The sequence below is a fragment of the Perca fluviatilis genome, chromosome 2, assembly GCF_010015445.1.
Source record: "Perca fluviatilis chromosome 2, GENO_Pfluv_1.0, whole genome shotgun sequence".
Classification (NCBI taxonomy): Eukaryota; Metazoa; Chordata; class Actinopteri; order Perciformes; family Percidae; genus Perca; species Perca fluviatilis.
Genome location: NC_053113.1, coordinates 1,683,741 through 1,702,900, shown reverse-complemented (window position 1 = coordinate 1,702,900; position 19,160 = coordinate 1,683,741). Strand labels below are relative to the sequence as shown.

Genomic DNA, 19,160 nt, shown 5'->3' with positions numbered 1-19,160 from the left:
TGGTGATCCAGCCTCGTGGTTCGTGGTTGAGCAGCGTACAGTCCGGGGGCATGGTGATGTTCTCACAGAATTTAATGTATTCTCTGATGCAGTCTCTCATATTATTGATGTCCTCCCTATGTGGTTCACAGAGCACGTCCCAGTCCGTAGACTCAAAACAGTCCTGCAGAGCCTCCTGAGTCCACCTCCTCACAGTCCTTGTTTGGACAGGCTGCCGCTGTACTAGAGGAACATACTCAGGAGACAGCAAGACAAGGTTGTGATCTGATTTGCCAAGGGGTGGAAGGGCAGTGGCACTGTACGCATCCTTGGCATTTGCATACAGGAGGTCCGGAGTTTTATTGTCTCCTGTGGGGCAGTTAACATATTGTTGAAAGTCCAGGAGGGATTTATCCAGTGAAACATGATTAAAATCCCCAGTGATAACCATGAAGGCATTGGGCTGCTGCGTCTGAAGTTATTAGACAGTGGTGTGGATGACGTCAGCAGCTGCCTCCGCATCAGCAGATGGTGGAATGTAAACAACGATCACTATGGCGGACGTAAATTCCCTTGGAAGATAATACGGGCGAAACCCCACAGCCAGCAGTTCAATGTCCGGGCTACAGCAGCGTTCCTTCACATTCACATGTCCGGGATTGCACCACTTTTCACTCACATACAGTGCAGCCCCCCCCTCCTTTCTTCTTAACGATTTCCATAACTTCCCTGTCCGCCCGAACCGTCAGAAAGCCGGGTACCGCCACGCCATGGTCCGGGATGTGCGAATGTAGCCATGTCTCGGTAAGACACAGTATGCTGCACTCGCAGAACTCCCTCTGGGTTTTAATCAGCACCGCCAGCTCAAACGTCTTATTTCCCAGAGACCGTACATTCCCCATAATGATCGCTGGGACGGCAGGCTTATGTTTCCTTTTTGTTGCTTTGCGTTTTAATCCATCTCTGCAACCTCGGCGTCTCCTCTGTAATTCCTTCGGTATTTCAGGATTGTCCCCCGGCAGAAGAACAGGTCGACACAGCGCTATCAGCTGATGGCGTGTGTAAACAATCGTCCCGCTGCCTTGAGCGTAACACGCAGTTACAAAAGAAATCCAGAGTAAGAACTGAACCAAGAGAAAAATTCCAAAGTTGACAAAAGCCATCTCTACACAGATGTTCTTAGTGACTATAAAAAAAGAACTGAACTTAAAGACCAAAAGACTAACTTAAAACACACAAAATACACACACACACATCAGGAGCTGCTGCAACAGGCGCCATCTTGCTTTTTTTGTACGTTATCCTGGCTAGGACTACACATTACACTCCCTCCCTTTTGAAGGGATTTATTCCACTCAAAATTAGTTAGTTTTCCTGTAATAAAATGCAAGTCAACTGCAAGCGTTATTTAACTAATGCTGCAACGAAGAAGTATTTGTTCTTAATTTATCACCTTGTAAATACAATTTACAAAAATCCCCATCGCTGTTTACTAAGGTGATGTCAAATTGCTGAAATATTCAGTTTATTGTCACTTAAGATGAAAAAAGCTTTAATCAGAACATGGCTGCTGCTGCTGCTGCTTAAAAAATGACTTGAACAGTTATCATATCTAAACTGGCGTCTGTGCTGCTGCCATCTTGGGAAAGACAACTGATCTTAAAGACTCAGAAAAGATGATAGTTGTACTGCTTTTCAGGGCTCCAGACTAACTTTTTTCACTAGGAGCACAGTTGCCCCCAACTGAAAATTTTAGGGGCACAACCAGAAAATTTAGGGGCACACACCGTAAATCAACATGCTAACCAAATATTCACATTTCTACTAATGTCCACTGTATTACTAATAAATACTTTGATAATGGAAATTACAATGTGCTGTTTCAAATTTAGTTTCACATTTTATTGTGCACTTTTGAAGAAGCAACATAAAAGGTATACTGACAGCACCATCGTTGCCATGACAGTACAAATATTAAAAAATATATACCAGCTCTAGGCTCCAGTCTACAATTACAATGAATTCAACTTAAAATAAAAAATGCATTTTTTAGGCTACTTAACTAAAATACCAACTAAAACCCCTCCCTCTCTCCTCCCAAACCTGCCCCTACAACCTTGAGTTGAATAATTATTCATTTCTTACACACTGTAACTTGTATTCTTTATTCTTTTATTCTTGTATTTGTATGTTATTCTTTTTTTATTTTCATCATGACCGTTTTTAACTGCTCTGTAATGTTTCATGTAAATTGCCTTGTTGCTGAAAGGTGCTGTAGAAATCATGCTGCCTCGCTTTACAGCCTCAGCCTGTCAGTCAGTCCTCAGGGCAGAGAAACCACCGTTGTGCCTGCTTGTCAGGAAGTGTAAAGTCAACAGCACCATGACCGCTTTCACCTCGCCGTTAATATCACTTTGCAGCAAACGCTGTCTGCGTGACGTTTTGAAAAACTGTAAACACTTATCGGCATTTCCGTGACTAACTGTGACTTCAACAAAACTGCAGAGTAGTTTCTGTTTTTGTGTGTGTGTGTGTGTGTGTGTGTGTGTGTGTGTGTGTGTGTGTGTGTGTGTGTGTGTGTGTGTGTGTGTGTGTGTGTGTGTGTGTGTGTGTGTGTGTGTGTGTGTGTGTGTGTGTGTGTCTGGGCTCCACTCTCAACTGGATGTAAAATTCGGTCGCAGTCTGGAGCCCTGCTTTTGGATGTTCATGTGAAAGAAATGCTAAACTAAGCAACATGGAATAACATTTCACGGATGAAAAATGTGTTTTACAATATTATACTATTACTAGTGTTGAATTTAATATTACAAAAGGTTACATTAATCCTTCTTTTAAGCTAACAGTAAGTTAAGGGACTGTCCTGATACTGAATTGAGCTAATGCTAGCTTGTGTCAGGTTATGTATGTTTTATTTGAGTGATTATTAATATCTCAGTAAGATGCTGAAAACGATGTTTGTTATGTGTGTCACTGAACAGTTCCTCGCATCATTCCCCATAGACCCCCATGTGAAAAAATCCAGACTTTACATCAGAAATATATAAATGTTTACAGCCTGGTACAAAAAAACAGTTTTGGTCTATGAAGCTAATTTCACACTTCATAACAACTGTTTATATAACTCACCTGTTTAAATTGTATCATGGCTTAAATCAGCACACTGTCACTAGCTTCAAAATAAGATTTTTAACCCATGTATAATCATTTTTTTTATTAATTTGATCTGTCCTCTTCTTAAATAAACTGAACTGAATTGAATTGAACTTTGACATTTAGTTTCTTCTTATTTTACAGGTTTATTCTTTTTTATGACACTCTTATGACATCATACTTCAGTTTATCACAAACATGAAGGAAGGGTAAAAACTAATCTGAAAAGTAACTAGAAAATGCATTTCCTGCAGAAAATGCTTGTGAACGCTGAAAAGCTAAATTGCTGAAGTTTTACTAGATTGCTGGCTTTAATGCGAAAGAATGGGAAGCAGTAAGAATAGTTGGAAAAGTTGGAATAGTATTAATTAGTTTACATTTCTTTAACATGTTAAATAACACCAAACATGTATGATACTAAAGTGGAATATTTAAAGGTTTTCTGAAAAGCTGTCACTACACTGAATTGCAGACTTCAATGTGAAGAAGAAGGTGAAGTTGTGCAAATAATTAGCAAAAGGGGAAACTGTTCTAATTAATATGAATGTCTTTAAAATATGAATAATACAAATTTTGTATGAAATATCTGCGCCACTGAACTCTATCGATCTGCGCTTGTTGCTGAGCAACAGTCTGCTCCGTTAGTTGCTCCTCTGTAGTTCGGTGGGCTCGGTGAGATTCGGGGCTGAAGTTGTAACGTTGTTGCATTTTTCATTTGGTTCGGTTTGCGTCACACTGCACTTTATCAAACGCAGCAAACAGTGGAAACACACGTCACGTGGTGTGGAAGCAGTCGCTTGTTGATTGGACAGAATATCAGCGGGAAACTCTCCGAAATAATGAAGCTCCACTACATTTCTACCGTGTTGGCTTTTCTGGTTCTGCTTTAGTGTTTCTAATATTTTACAGGAAGGTGAACAATGGGAGCAGCTGACAGTGTTGGCTCTATCATTAAATGTCTTTAGTTGTGTTAAAGAGGAGTTGGAGCAGAGTGGCTGTTAAAACCTAGGCCACTGTTTGGAGGGAACTGGAATATTACTGGAAGCTGACTCGCTAGAAAAAATTAATGCATTTTAATGCTGTAAATTGGAAAAAAAGGACAGTTTCAGGGATTCACATTTGCTGGAGGAACTAATATGCAAACCTTTTCAGACTGAAGGCTTTAAAAATCTATAATTTTAATCTTGTTGCACACCATAATAAGACTTGTGCCTAAAATAGAAAATATATCATCTTTCAGAACCTTGAAGGCTCCATAATTTCACACTCTGAAATGTACACAGTGAGTACTTTTACTTTGAATACTTCAAGTTAGTGCTAAGTAAGTATGTAGCCTACTTTGACTCAATTACCGTATTTTCCGCGTTATAAGGCGCACTTAAAATCCTTTAATTTTCTCAAAAAACGACAGTGCGCCTTATAATCCGGAGCGCCTTATATATGGATCAATTGGTTAATTGGTTGATCCATACTGGTTGTACACGGCGATCAAGGTGCTCGGTCAAAATGTTTCAGTATGAAAAACCAATAAAAAAAATGTAATAATAACAAAATGTTTCAGTACGACTGGTAAACTACAAAGCCGCACCGCTTGCACACAGCTCCAAGTGAAGCAAACTAATTCGGAGTTTGCCGTCATTCAGGGTGGATTAACTAAAGAACTCCAGCCGCTAGATATTGGTGTCAACAGGGCGTTCAAAGCTAGACTGCGAGCTGCGTGGGAGCAGTGGATGACAGAAGGTTAACACATGTTCACCGAGACGGGGAGACAGCGCCGGGCGACTTACGCCACTATCTGCCAACGGATCGTGGATGCCTGGGCTGATATATCAGTCTCAACTGTGTTGAGTTATGCACTAACATTTGATTTAGTGGTAACAGACTGTTTCTTTTACTACGTGCTTACTGAATCAGGGAAAAGTTCCCCTCCACGTTTGGGAGAAGAGTGAGCAAGGCTGGGAGATATTGTTAATATGCACATTAACGTTTGAAAACGCTTACCATGGGGGGTAACGGAGTTATCAGAACGCTTAATAAAGTTTGACTTTATCTGACTGTTTTGTTGACATTCCCTTTAGCATCTAGTAACATAACGCAACCCCAGTCAAACGTTTGACTGTAGTATCTTCTATTCTATGCGCCTTATAATCCGGTGCGCCCTATATATGAAAACAGTTCTAAAATAGGCCGTTCATTGAAGGTGCGCCTTATAGTGCGGAAAATACGGTAGACTTTCTAATGCAGGATCTTTACTTGTAACAGAGTATTTCTACACTGTGGTAGTCTATTGCTACTTTGAATTTAATCTTTAGTTTAGTTTGGTCACTTTATTCTGCTCAACCTGAGGCAGATTATTTTGATGATTAAGACATGAACATGTGTCTTGTTTGCTCGCGCTCATCTTCTCTTCAGAAACAACCGTTCAAACACAAGCTAGGAGCTACGATCACCTTTTGGCAATTTTTGCTGCAGAATGACTCCTCAACAATATTTTACTTGGTAGTTTGAATTGAGGATTAAAAAGTATAAAATGTGAGCTTAGGTTGCGATTTGTGAAAAAAACAGATTGGGGGTGTTAAGTCAACTGACTTGAACTTGATGTGAAAGTATAAGCGGAGCGTCTGTTTTATATCGTTATTTATTCGTACATGTGCATGGCTCTGTTCATCCGTCTCCATCATTACACACAAGTGAACTGGCATACATGGCATACATGCAGTATGAGAAACCGTAATACCTCAAATATAACAACCAACACTATTACTGTAATGTATTGATAAGAGTGTTATCCAAAAATGATATTTAACACACAGATACATATTTTGGGAGGAAGACAGTGTTACAATTTATGACACAAATAAATGGGTAAAAACGACTTTCTTTAGAGTTCTCCTCATAGAATTTAATGTGAAATGACATATTCACAACACCCTGTGCATCATCTGTTCATTCTGTTGTTAGAGAGAGAGAGTGACAGAGAGAGAGAGACACACACACAAAGAGCGAGAGAGAGAGAGAGAAGTGTGAACTTTTCATTTAATAATCTTGTGACATTTTATATTCCCTGTTTATAAGCAAGACACTGATGATGTCATACAAAGTCAGAAAATAGAAAGCAAACTGTTTCCATAGGACACTAAAGAATGATGGAGCAGCAGGAAACAGACCAGGTCAGATAGTAAACAGCTGATTTATTCATCTGACTTGTAGAATAACCTCAATGATTGAATTGTTTTAAATGTCTGGGAATGTGGAACAACTAAATGCAAAATAAATGAAATAAAACAAGGCCACATGCTGATTATTTGTGACTTGATTTGATGGATTTATTCTTCCTGTTGTGTCTGTGTTTAAACTCCTAATTAAAATGTAAAGTTTCCATCCACTAAAAGTTCTGTTGTTGCTGCTGACAGACTCAGATTATTATTCGAAGTGTCTGACAACCAGTGTTGGGGAGTAACGGAATACATGTAACGGCGTTACGTATTCAGAATACAAATTATGAGTAACTGTATTCCGTTACAGTTACAATTTAAATCGTTGGTATTTAGAATACAGTTACATTGTTGAAATCAATGGATTACATGACGATACTTCTCTGTTTCACGAGTTTATTCACTCTGACTAAATTAAGGCGACTCTATGCATTTTCCAGAAGCCCCGATATGAAATCGAAAAAAATAGCTATTTGCGTGATCGGTCACAATGGAGTCGGAACCGGCACGACAGCGCCAGGACAGGAATACGTTTCTATCTTGGAAATTCAAACAGCATTTCACATTAAAGAATGAACAGGGAGAATGAAATATAACTGTGCAGTGCAACCTGTGCTTGCCAGCAACCAACCTCCTTTCAGCGTCCAAATTACTCCACCTCCAACCTGAAGAAGCATCTTAAAGTAAGCTATTTTTTTAATTAGCCAAGGGTAGTCGTCTGCTGTAGTTTTACTGTTCACCTTGCTATTTTAACATTGACGTGCGACTTTACATTCTCCTACGTGCTGATTTACTAGCTCCAGAGCCGTTTAAAGACTGACTAGCCCCGTTTGACATGCTAGCTAACGTTAGCTAAAATTAGCTCGTGGTAGCAAGACTGCGGTTAGATTTTTGTAGTATGCAGTTCGGGACTACCAATACAATAATCTATCTGCTTGTTCAGGTACACATTCAGCTAGTTGGAATAAAAAGAACACACCATTATATGCCTGTTTAGTAAGCTGGATGTGATAGCTGCATTCCTACACTTATAAAACGCAATTCAATGTGGAAGTAATCCTGAAATCCAAGTATTCAGAATACGTTACTCAGATTGAGTAACGTAACGGAATACGTTACAAATTACATTTGTGGGCATGTATTCTGTATTCTGTAACGAAATACGTTTTGAAAGTATCCTTCCCAACACTGCTGACAACATTATGGAAAGGATCCCTACAGAGATAGAGCTTTTAGTTAAAGAGTAAGATCCTTTAAGTTTAACATGAAACAGCCCCGAAATCACCATCACCAAACTCCACCAGAATCCATGTAAATAATCAGGACTTTTAGCGTGTATAGAGCCAGCATATTTCCACCAGACTCCATGTAAATAATCAGGACTTTTAGCGTGTATAGAGCCTGCATATTTCCACCAGACTCCATGTAAATAATCAGGACTTTTAGCGTGTATAGAGCCTGCATATTTCCATCTGTAAATGGGTGAATTAAGGGTTTATTTCAACCAAACCAGAGTGATTGTTGTTGGAACAGTTGATATATATGTTTTTCTTTTTCTATCAACTATAAATGAAGTATGTTTAATAATCATGAAATTGCTATTTTGTTTAAATGGAGTCTGATGGAAACATACATTTAAATGCTTACATTATATTTAGTTATTTCACTTTATACTTACAAATAGTTTTCATTATTTCAGTGCTGTACATTATTTAATACTCAAGTAAAGTAGGCCTACAAGTACCTGGAGTTAAGTCCAGTACTTGAGTAAATGTCCTCAGTTTCAGTCCACCACTAACTGATTAATGAACTGAATGTGTATCTGTTGTTCCCCTCCTGACCTCCAGGTGGCGGCGTTTTTTCATTTTAAACTTTAATCTGAAAAACCCTGACTTGGAGGAAACCGGAAGTCTCGTTGCTTCACTGTGATCTCGGGCTGGCGGTGGGATAGTTGTGTTGTTTATTAGTGAGTTTTAAACATAGACAGTATAAGAACGGTTTTAAGAAGACAGAGCTCCAGGTAAACCCGCACACACACACTCAGGTAAACACTTTAATAACTGTTCTTTTACACGGCTATCAAAGCGAATAGAAGCCAGAGCTGCGCATGCGTTAGCTTCCCATTCTGCTGTTGCTAAGATTCAGGTAAACAGAACGTCCGTTGCTGAGCAACAGTATGCTCCGTTAGTTGCTCCTCTGTAGTTCGATGGGCTCGGTGAGATTCGGGGCTGAAGTTGTAACATTGTTGCATTTTTCATTTGGTTCGGTTTGCGTCACACTGCACTTTATCAAACGCAGCAAACAGTGGAAACACGTCACGTGGTGGAAGCAGTCGCTTGTTGATTGGACAGAATATCAGAGGGAAACTCTCCGAAATAATGAAGCTCCACTATATTTCTACCGAGTTGGCTTTTCTGGTTCTGCTTTAGTGTTTCTAATATTTTAGAGGAAGGTGAACAATGGGAGCAGCGTCACGTGGTGGAAGCAGTCCAGAGGGTGGGGGGAGGGGGGTCTGGGTGTCCTCCCCCAGGGAAGTTTTGAGTGTCAGCAACTGTAATTTTGTTGCATTTGGATACGGTTTAATGCAACAATTTATGGTGGAAATACCTTTATTTAGCCTATGCTAAGAAGAAAATAACAGATGACAATTCAATATATATCAAAAATATAATGGAAAGTATGTTGTTGCGTATCATTGGGCATTTTTAAGTGGTTAAATGGAAATCCTGGAGCTTTCTTAGTGGGTGTACTGTGTATTCCAGCTTATCACGTAGACTACACCACTGGAACTAACCTGCACACGCATTACATATGGATCTGAAAGTTCTCATCCCTTAAACCAGATATTTAAGTCTGTAAACTGTGTGAAAGGTTGAAACTGCAGGCTAGTAAATGCTCTGGTGGTTTTGGTCCACTTCCTGTGTTTGGGTCGGATTGCGTTCTCAACTAGTCTGGCTATCACCAGACCAAGCTCACCTGAGTTCAGATGAGCTTTCACACTGTCTCAAACCAACCGGACTATTTCTAGCGGAGGTATTTTGAGGACAGTAAAGTTGTTAGTGTAAGTTAGCTCACCTAAACAAGGAGTCTGAGTGAGACAGGAAGACAGCTGTCTCCGAGATGACGTCATCTTCTGCCTTCTGTAGAAGTGGTGAACTTACAGCTCGCAGCACTTTAATCAGATCTAGTGGGGAGCTTTGGACTGATATCTAGTGTCGGCAAAATCACTTTTTATTGAGTTTCCTTTTTCCTGAAATGCTCTGAGTGAATTTAATTAAAATAAAATGTTTACCTTTTATTGTTCAGTTGTTTAGATTTATTCACAGTTTAATATAATACTGTTTTCTCCAAACTACTCCGAGTTCATTGTGTAGCGAGGAAGGAAATGGAACAGTTTTCCAGCCTCTGCTTTGAGTTTGCCGACTGTTGTTTTAGTTGTGTGTGGATGTGAGGAAAAGGAGAGGAGACAGCAGCTCCTGAATATCTCTGCGTGCTTTGATTTGTACTGAACACAATCCAGAGTGAGTCCAGCAGCCCCAGTGGACATCTGCTGGATTTCAGGACAAGAGAGAAATGGAGGAGGACAACCAGAACCAGGAGCAGCGGAGCAACAAGGTCCCCAGAAGACCAGCAGCAGACTGGGACTCTGATACCAGCCATGTTCAGGTCAGTGTTCAGGGGGGTATCGCACAAAAGTAGAATTTATAAATCCAGGATAACTGATAAAGCGAGGCTTGACCTAGTCTAATCTGTGCAGCCTGGCTTGGTGCGTTTCACGAAGGCCAAGTCAGGCTGAGGAGGAGAGACTAGGTCGAGTCAGGCTGAGGAGGAGAGACTAGGTGGAGTCAAGCTGAAGTAATAAAATAAATATACAGAGTGAGCAGCAGCTTCTTGTGAAGTATTATAACGTGAAACATTATTTGTAAAGAAGAAACATGGCCGCTGTAATGAAACAGCGAGAGAAAGCGAGGCAGATGATCAAGGACCTAGGGCTGCAGGGTTGCCACAGTTACTTTGAAAAAGTAACTTTGTTACTTTACAGATTACTTGATTTTAAAAGTAGTTTAGTTACTTTACAGATTACTTGATTTTAAAAGTAACAAAGTTAGATTACAAGTTACTTTATTAGTTACATGCAGCAGCTGCCGACAACACCCCCACAGCCTCAACATAAAAATGGCAACCGGTTTACTGTGAGGCAGCTCAGCGTTACCAGTAATAAGGATCTGGTTTATTATGGCACGAAAGAGAGCGAGTCAACCGTGTTTAAGGACAGCATTTCCTCTACAACATACTGCCAGACCAACTTCTTCAACTCTCCCCCACTTACTGGTTTTGCACAGAAGTCCAGCTTTTGTTGTTTGGGTGGTGGGGGGCCTCCTGCTCTCTGCTTCGCTCCACCTGCTGGGACTTGCTCTGTAAGTTTGACTGCAGCGCTGCGACTCCAAATGTTTCTTCAAATTTGACGTAGTCGCCACCAGCACAGAGTGTACAACCAACCTTAATATTGCCCTCTTTAGCTGACACAAACTCAAAATAGTGAGTGTATTTCCAGCTAGAAAACGTGCATCTCCCTCCTCCCTCCATTGTTGTTTACGTTTGTGTCGCTGCGTGGTACACGTGACCTGTCCTCATGCTGAAAATGTGACTTGTCGCATACGTGACTTCACTCCCCGAGACGCAAGAAGAAAGCAAAAATATATATTTTTACTAGAGGTCGACCGATTCATCAGTTTTGCCGATTAATCGGCACCGATAGTTGATTGGTGGAACTATCGTTATCGGCAAAAATCCATGCCGATAGTTTTTTCTGGTTGCGTCCGTTGCTGGAGCGGCTGAGAAGCACATGCTGTCATTCATTACACAGTACTGAGAGCTGAGAAGGGTCTGCTGGCATCATGCATTACAATAGCGGCCTCTAGAGGCAAAATAAAAACTATCACTGATGCCTCGTGTTGTTTATTTTTGACACGTGGTACTGCCTCATATTTATGTCAATGGTTACTGCGCGCTGCACGGAGAACACATGCTGTGCCGAAAAGGCTGACCTCAGTTGCGCGTTTAAAGCATCGACAGCAAAAAGGTTTGTTATATCATTATAAAGTTATTCATTTGTTGAATAGATGCTGCGTTAGTAGAGAAAGAACAGCACAACAGTATGTTTGTTTGTTTGCTTTCGAGGCTGAGATGACGCTAAACATTAGCAGTAGGCTAACTAACCTCAAGCGGTTAAAACACTGACAAAAATGAACGAAAGTCCGACACAAATCGTCCACGATCCGTCTAGTGGCTGCCGCTGGAGAATTGAGATGTGTAGAATCGACAGCGCATTCGTTTTAAAATCCTCTGCGGAGGAGCATCAACAACTGCCCGAAAGCACGGTACTAGCGTCGAGATAGAGAGAGACTGAAGAGAGAGAGCGTAATATGGTGGAGAGACATAGAGAGAGACAGAAGAGAGGGAGCGCCGGCGCTAGAACAAAGCCGTGAATCAGAGATATAAAATGTGTTTTCGCAGATTCATCTCTAGAAATGCGACTGTAGCGAGCATGTCACTATCACTAACGTTATCCACATTTATATTTACACGCAACAAATGATATATCCAGCTTCAAAAAAGTCTAAAAGTCGGAAGTTAGAATGAATGCATTGTGCAAAGAGTGGTTGCTATGGAGACTAGAGCCCGACCGATATGGATTTTTTGCGGGCCGATGCCGATATTAACGCGAAAAGAGCCGATTTATAAGCCGATATTTTGATTTTGAAAATAAACTGGATATTAGACCCATTTCCTATAAACTGCACTTACACAACATTCAATAGCAAAATATCTGCCTGTTCTATGTATGTGGGCTGTATAAACCATTTTCAGGAAGGGATTATGTTAAAAAAAGCCTTAGATTACAGTCTCAATGACTAAAAAATTCCACATCAAAAGTATATATTTTTTAATGATCAAAAAACAGTCTGGTTTTAAACATTTAACACTTTTACTTACTTCCAGTTGAAGCTGGTTTTGAGATACTAAGTCAATATATTGAGATACTAAGTCGATACTTTGAGATGTTGAGTCAATTTATTGAGATTGTAAGTCAATATTTTAAATGTTCTCATTGGTTTGAGATTCTTAGTCAATATTCTGAGTTACTAAGTCAATATATTGAGATTATAAATCAATATTTTACATTTTCTCATTACTTAGATTCTTAGTTTATATTCTGAGATACGAAGTCAGTATTTTGACCAGAGGTAGTGGTGACTTAAACTTGAACTTATACTATATCTAAAATTATTTTGTAGACATAACAATGGATTTTGCCACTAAATGTTGGTGTTAACTTTTTTATTTATTTTTTCTTTTTACAATTTCACAAATTTCTACCCAGCAGAGGATGATTTAGGGATCCTTTAGGTGTAGCTAGAACGGCAAAAACGACCACTGGATGGGAAAAGGGTATATTATTTACAACAACTTTGAATGCAGCACGAGTATGGCGAGGCCAATTTCAATTGAACGCAACATCTGTGTTTTTCTGACAACAGCAGCTGCACACTGTCATACTTTCCTCTCCAGTGAAATACAGACACACTTTTACACCGTTTAGCTGTCAGCATTTTAACAGTGTTTACTCTAGCTGCTAGTTAACGGTAGGCTAACGTTACTTGCTGCCAAGAGTAGCTAGTGTTTTCTACCGTGACATGCGGCGATGTTTAGGTTGCCTCTAACGTCCGTTTTCGGAGCATCAGAGAGAAGCGCAGGCATTTCAGTGGCACCGAGATCTGTGTTGCTATTCGGTCCGGTAGATAACGGTCGTTAAGGCACGGGTGCCGTATTAGCACCGGGTCTCTCGTTTTATGTCAACGATGTGGCGAGGAGGTAACGTTAAGGCGGAGTTAGGAAGCTAACATTAGCTAACTAACACCGGCAGGTTCGCCGTGCTTTCATGCTGCATTGCTTACAGAGAATGAGCTGAACAGCGGGCTGGGTCTAACGTTAGCGGGCTGGGTCTAACGTTAGCGGCCCGCCGACCGACTACTGCTGGGTCCGCTGCCCCGGATTGCGAAAAAAAAAAAGTATTGTTTCAAATCGGTAACATAGACGTAATGAGTGGCACATAACGTGAGGTAACATGGCATTTTATTTTGTTTGAGTTTTAACTTGTCCAGTGGGGCAAGTCAATTTCTCTTCCACTTGCCCTACAAAAAATCCACTTGTCCCGGACAAGCGGACAAGCCTTAATGTCGAGCCCTGATAGCATTTAAGGGGCTGCTAAAAAGGAAGCTATGTTAGCGTTAGAATAACGTAACAGTTGTTGTTTTTTCGAGGCACGCTGTACATAACTTCTAGTCATTGACTACACGCGCCCCCCTGCCACAGTTACGCGGTCATTACGTGGGAAACACTGCAGATATATTTAGAATAAGTTAAACGCTAACGTTATAGTTTGACCTCTTATTAACGTTCGCGCTCTTCCACTGATAAACATGGTATTAGTTAGCTTTGTGGCTAATCTAATATAGCAATGCATTAGCGGCTGTAAGTGATGTTACAGAATATTTAGAAGTGATAATGATAGGACCGTTAGCTAGAACTACCACACCGTTTTTATATACAGTGTATGAACTAAATCTACAATCATTTCACATGACGAACGACAGACTCACCGTCAAAACAGTACATCTCCATGCCGGGTGTAATGCTCATAGACAGTATATAAGGTAATGCTCTGCCACTGGCTTGGCTGATAGCTTTCTTCTGTAGTGGATTTCTGGCGCTGTCGTCAACTGGGGAGTTGCAGACCTCCCTCTGGTGGGCAAACTATGCAACACTCATAACATGAGTGAAGCATGAGACTCTGTTTCTCATGTTTCATCGGCCGTTATAAACGCCGATGCCGATTTAAATGCAATTAGCTCATATCGGCCGATATATCGGTCGGGCTCTAATGGAGACGATACACAGTGTTGAGTTCCGTTGCTCTGATTGGTTGTAGGTCTATCCAATGAATGCAGAGGCATATTTTTTCCTGGTTCTGTTGGAACACGCCCCATAATCACAACCCAATGGAGTGGTTTCAGACTCACATTCTGACTAGAATCTGAGTAGGACCCGTTCTCTTAATACATCCATGGTAGGACCATGTTTTGAGATTTGGCATACATTTGGGCCTTTTTTGAAGAAATGTAAATAGTTTGTCCTTCATATGAATTATAATGCTCATTATGTTTATTTTTGCACTGGATGACTCCAAATATGTAGGAGAACTGTTTTAGACAACACACATGCTTGTGTAGCATTGCTGTGGGTGTAATATCAATAAATATGACATTATTATTTTGATTATTGGCAAAAGCGTCTGGACTTTTTTTGAAAAAATGTATGTATTTTCTCAACTGTTTTATCCAGTATCAATTCTAAATACTATCGGTCGATTAATCGGTTATCGGCAAATACGGCCCAACCTAACTATCGGTAAAATCCACTATCGGTCGACCTCTAATTTTTACTAAGGAAAATTACAAATAGGAACGCACAGTGACTTGGATAAGTAACTTTAATCTGATTACTGGTTTGGAAATAGTAACGCGTTAGATTACTCGTTACTGAAGAAAGTGCTCAGATTAGAGTAACGCGTTACTAGTAACGTGCGTTACTTACTATTTCTTTTCTTTTTTACTTTGACAATAGAGCTTTGTGAACTGTCTTTGGAATAGATCAACAGAGAGGAGAGAAAGCAGAGTGGCTGTAAATGACAGCAGAACACAGTAAAGACTAACATTGAGCTGAAATGGAAACACTGTGCTAAGATTAAGCCGATGTTTTCACCCATCTTCCCAAACTGTTGCCTCTTATGTAGATAGTAGGGCTGGGACGATTCGTCGACGTCATCGACTACGTAAATGCGTCGACACAAATAATTTGCGTTGATGCATCGCTAAATAAAATAAATAAATAAAACTTGCGTGCAAATTAATTAATGTAATGCGGAACTAATGTAATGCGGAACTACTGCTGGATAAGCGGGTTGTAGGGACACCTAAACTGTAGCCCCGCCTTAGCTCTGAAGCTAGCCGAGCTCCTCCGGCTACATGCAGTTTTTTGTCAGGTCGACAGTCGGTCCAGTGAGTGAGTCAGAGATAGCAGCACTAAAGGATGAGCATGGCGAGTGGTTGCGACCCAAGAGTTCCCCGCCGGCCTCTTTAAGATCGCAAGTTTGGCAAAACTTTGATTTTGCGGACTGCAGCCTGGAGCCTCCCGTGTCCGCCTCGAAAACTTCGGTCTTCAAGTCAGTTCCAGTAGTAGGCTACAGGCGAGAGAGTGGTGGATAAGACGAGGACTGTGTGTCGGCGTTGTTCAGCAGTTGTTGGGTATGTGAGTGGAAATACATCTAACATGCTAACGCATATCCAACGCCATCACCCAGATGTGCCAATCACTGGAACGAGACAAAAACAACTGTCCAACTTCTCCTCCCTACAGTGCTTAAACAGCCTTTAGATACAAATAATTAAAGTTAAATTAAAGGGAGAAGAGCTTGGATGTTAAACAAGAGCTTATTCATTATTTTACCTACTACTATTAAAAAAAGCAAATACATGTTAATCTCTCATACACTACTCTTTTTGCACTTGCTCTGTTTACTTAAAGTTTTTATTTTTGTATTCCTCCTGAAAGTGACTTTATTTTGTGGTTGGATTGATAGCCTACATCTGGCTTCAGGTTGCACTACAAATTCATTTTACTTGAACAGTGTAGTGTTAAACAATTTTAATAAATAGAGATTTGAACCTTATCGAAATTTGTTTTGTGTAAATTGTTAATAATTAAGCAATGGGAAAATAATCGCTAATTCAAAAATTAATCGTTAGATTAATCGAAAGATTAATCGAAAAATTAATCGTTAGATTAGTCGACTAATCGAATAAATAATCGCTAGATTAATCGTTTAAAAATAATCGTTAGGGACAGCCCTAGTAGATAGCTTCTCAGCCAGTTCAAAACAACCCCCCAGATACCTTACTGTTCAAGTTTACTGATTCATCTGTCAGGATTTATAACTTCTTCGGATGCATGACTTTTTCACTTCTGGTTCCTGAACGGTTTAGAATAGTTTGTTCCTTCATTCAGACACATCAACGCGCGGTCTCACACATGCACACGACTTTGGCTCTGCAAAATAGTATCAGGAAGGAACTTGTTTAGGTGGAACATTTTCACCCCGATAGAAGAAACGCCATCTGCATGTTGACAGAGAGCAGGACACACACACACACACACACAGAGGTGCGGACGGAGCGAAGTTACTCTAGGATAAATAGGTTTGAAATTATTTTTACAACTGAAGTACTGAAAAAAGGTACCGTTGGGTTCCGGAACCAAATTTCAGGTATCGGTACCGGCACCAGTAAAAATGTGAATGGTACCCAACCCTAGCCACATGTAATATAAAATGAAGTTAACTGTTCACACAATACGGTAAAAGGAGCTATTTAAATGAGCTGCATACATATATAATCTGCTCTCACCAGTGTATCACCCTGTGTAACATTACTTACATTACCCCGCAGCAATCCTGCCACAATCGGTCACAAAACATCCCACTTAGATGTCAAATGGCGTAACGTTAAAAATATTCTTTGTAAATTTTTACAATTATTCCCAGAAAGATCCAACCAGAGGGCTATTACACAAAGGAGCTATTTAAATGAGCTGCATACATATATAATCTGCTCTCACCAGTGTATCACCCTGTGTAACATTACTTACATTACCCCGCAGCAATCCTGCCACAATCGGTCACAAAACATCCCACTTAGATGTCAAATGGCGTAACGTTAAAAATATTCTTTGTAAATTTTTACAATTATTCCCAGAAAGATCCAACCAGAGGGCTATTACACAAAACCAGGATAAGGGATTATATTCCTGTTATCCTGGATGAATTTAGCCTTGACTCGGTTTCACAAAAGCACAGGCAGATAAGTTACCATGGAGATTTATTATGTACAGCTAACCTGCTGCTGACCAGGCTAACCAGGATTTATTAATCCTGAAGCCTTTTCTGTTCACTCAGCAGTGCTTTTTACCTTATTACAGGCCTCCCTTGTTGCACGATCAAAACGTTGTTCTAAACTCGCCATTTTCAGCGTGTAGCTTGCTAGCTCAAAGTTTGGTAAATGAACTGTCGTTGATTGAGGCTACTATACATGTAGCTTGTAGCTCCAGTTAATGACTTTTGTGGCTTACATTTTAGTAGTTATTTCAGTTTTAATGCAGGAGATACTTCACACTCTGAAGTCCTATGGATTGGTCACCTCATCAGCCCTTGCATTTTCTCCATTCAAACGGAACATTTGATTACATGGTGAACTATAATTCACTCGCACCTCCCATTAGTAACCCTTGTATCATTATCTCTGCATGTTTCCCCCTTGGGTCTACCAAAGGAGCCCTCAGCAGACGTCAAGCTGGCGACCGGAGCAGGAAAGAAGGGCAAGAAGGCAGAGGAGGAGGAGCAGCCTGCAGCACCTCCTGCAGCAGCAGTGAAGGAGGAGGAGGAGGAGGACGAGGAGCAGCCTACAGCTGCAGCAGTGAAGGAGGAGGAGGACGAGGAGCAGCCTACAGCTGCAGCAGTGAAGGAGGAGGAGGACGAGGAGCAGCCTACAGCTGCAGCAGTGAAGGAGGAAGAGGAGGAGTATGTGGTGGAGAAGGTGTTGGACCGCAGAGTGGCGAAGGGAAGAGTAGAGTTCCTGCTGAAATGGAAGGGGTTCTCAGAGTAAGTATGAGTCTATAATATTAAAGGGGTGATAGAATGCAAAACCGATTTTACCCTGTCATAGTTGAATAACTATGACAGTAAATAGGACATACATAGAAGTCCCACTGACACCCCTTTACTATGAAAATCTCATATTTTGAAACTGCCGCTGAAAACGTGCGCGAATCCCAACAAAGCTAGTTGCTTACGCAAGCATCTCAAAATCCGGAACCTTAAGAGAACAGTCACGCCCCAACATTTACATAGGCTACACAACTGACCTGAGATCAGGTAGTCTAAATCTAGCTAGGTCACGCAGATCTCTGCTATTCCATTACAAAATTCACTTCTGAAACTTTTTTTTTGATAGGGCCTGCGGCTGGATGTAGCTCTATCAATGAGAGCTAGCCAGCCTCCTCTTAGAATTCCTCTGAAATTCACAAATATTAACTTGAAATCGGGACACCGTTGTTAGCGTTATAAGACATTTAGGGAGATGCAGTTTAAGTGGCGTGACGAAATTCAAACTGTAAATATACACACATTATGCGGTAAATGAAGCTAACTTTCCCTGATTTGTAGCTAGCTACACATAGCTAGGATTGAAGGGACAGTCATAGCTAACGAAACCCCCACTGTTCACAAAAAATCATTAACTTGAAATCGGACACCGTTGTTAGCTTTATAAGACCTTTAGGGAGATGTTGTATAAGTGGCGTGATGAAATTCAAACTGTAAATGTAAAGAAAGTACTCCAAAATGAAGCTAACTATCCCTGATTTGTAACTAGCTACACATAGCTAGGATTGAAGGGACAGTCATAGCTAACGAAACCCCCACTGTTCACAAAAATTCATTAACTTGAAATCGGACACCGTTGTTAGCTTTATAAGACCTTTAGAGATATGTTGTATAAGTGGCGTGACAAAATTCAAACTGTAAATATAAAGAAAGTACTCCAAAATGAAGCTAACTATCCCTGATTTGTAACTAGCTACACATAGCTAGGATTGAAGGGACAGTCATAGCTAACGAAACCCCCACTGTTCACAAAAATT

At 40.5% G+C, this 19,160-nt stretch overlaps 1 long non-coding RNA gene across 1 annotated transcript; it reads left to right on the top strand.

Annotated features, from left to right (window-relative positions):
- The first annotated feature begins 8,216 nt into the window (after window positions 1–8,216).
- Window positions 8,217–17,919, top strand: LOC120571736. Its single transcript, XR_005641281.1, has 3 exons — window positions 8,217–8,364; window positions 9,865–10,010; window positions 17,792–17,919. It is a non-coding gene; the product is annotated as an uncharacterized LOC120571736 (long non-coding RNA).
- Window positions 17,920–19,160: the final 1,241 nt, after the last annotated feature.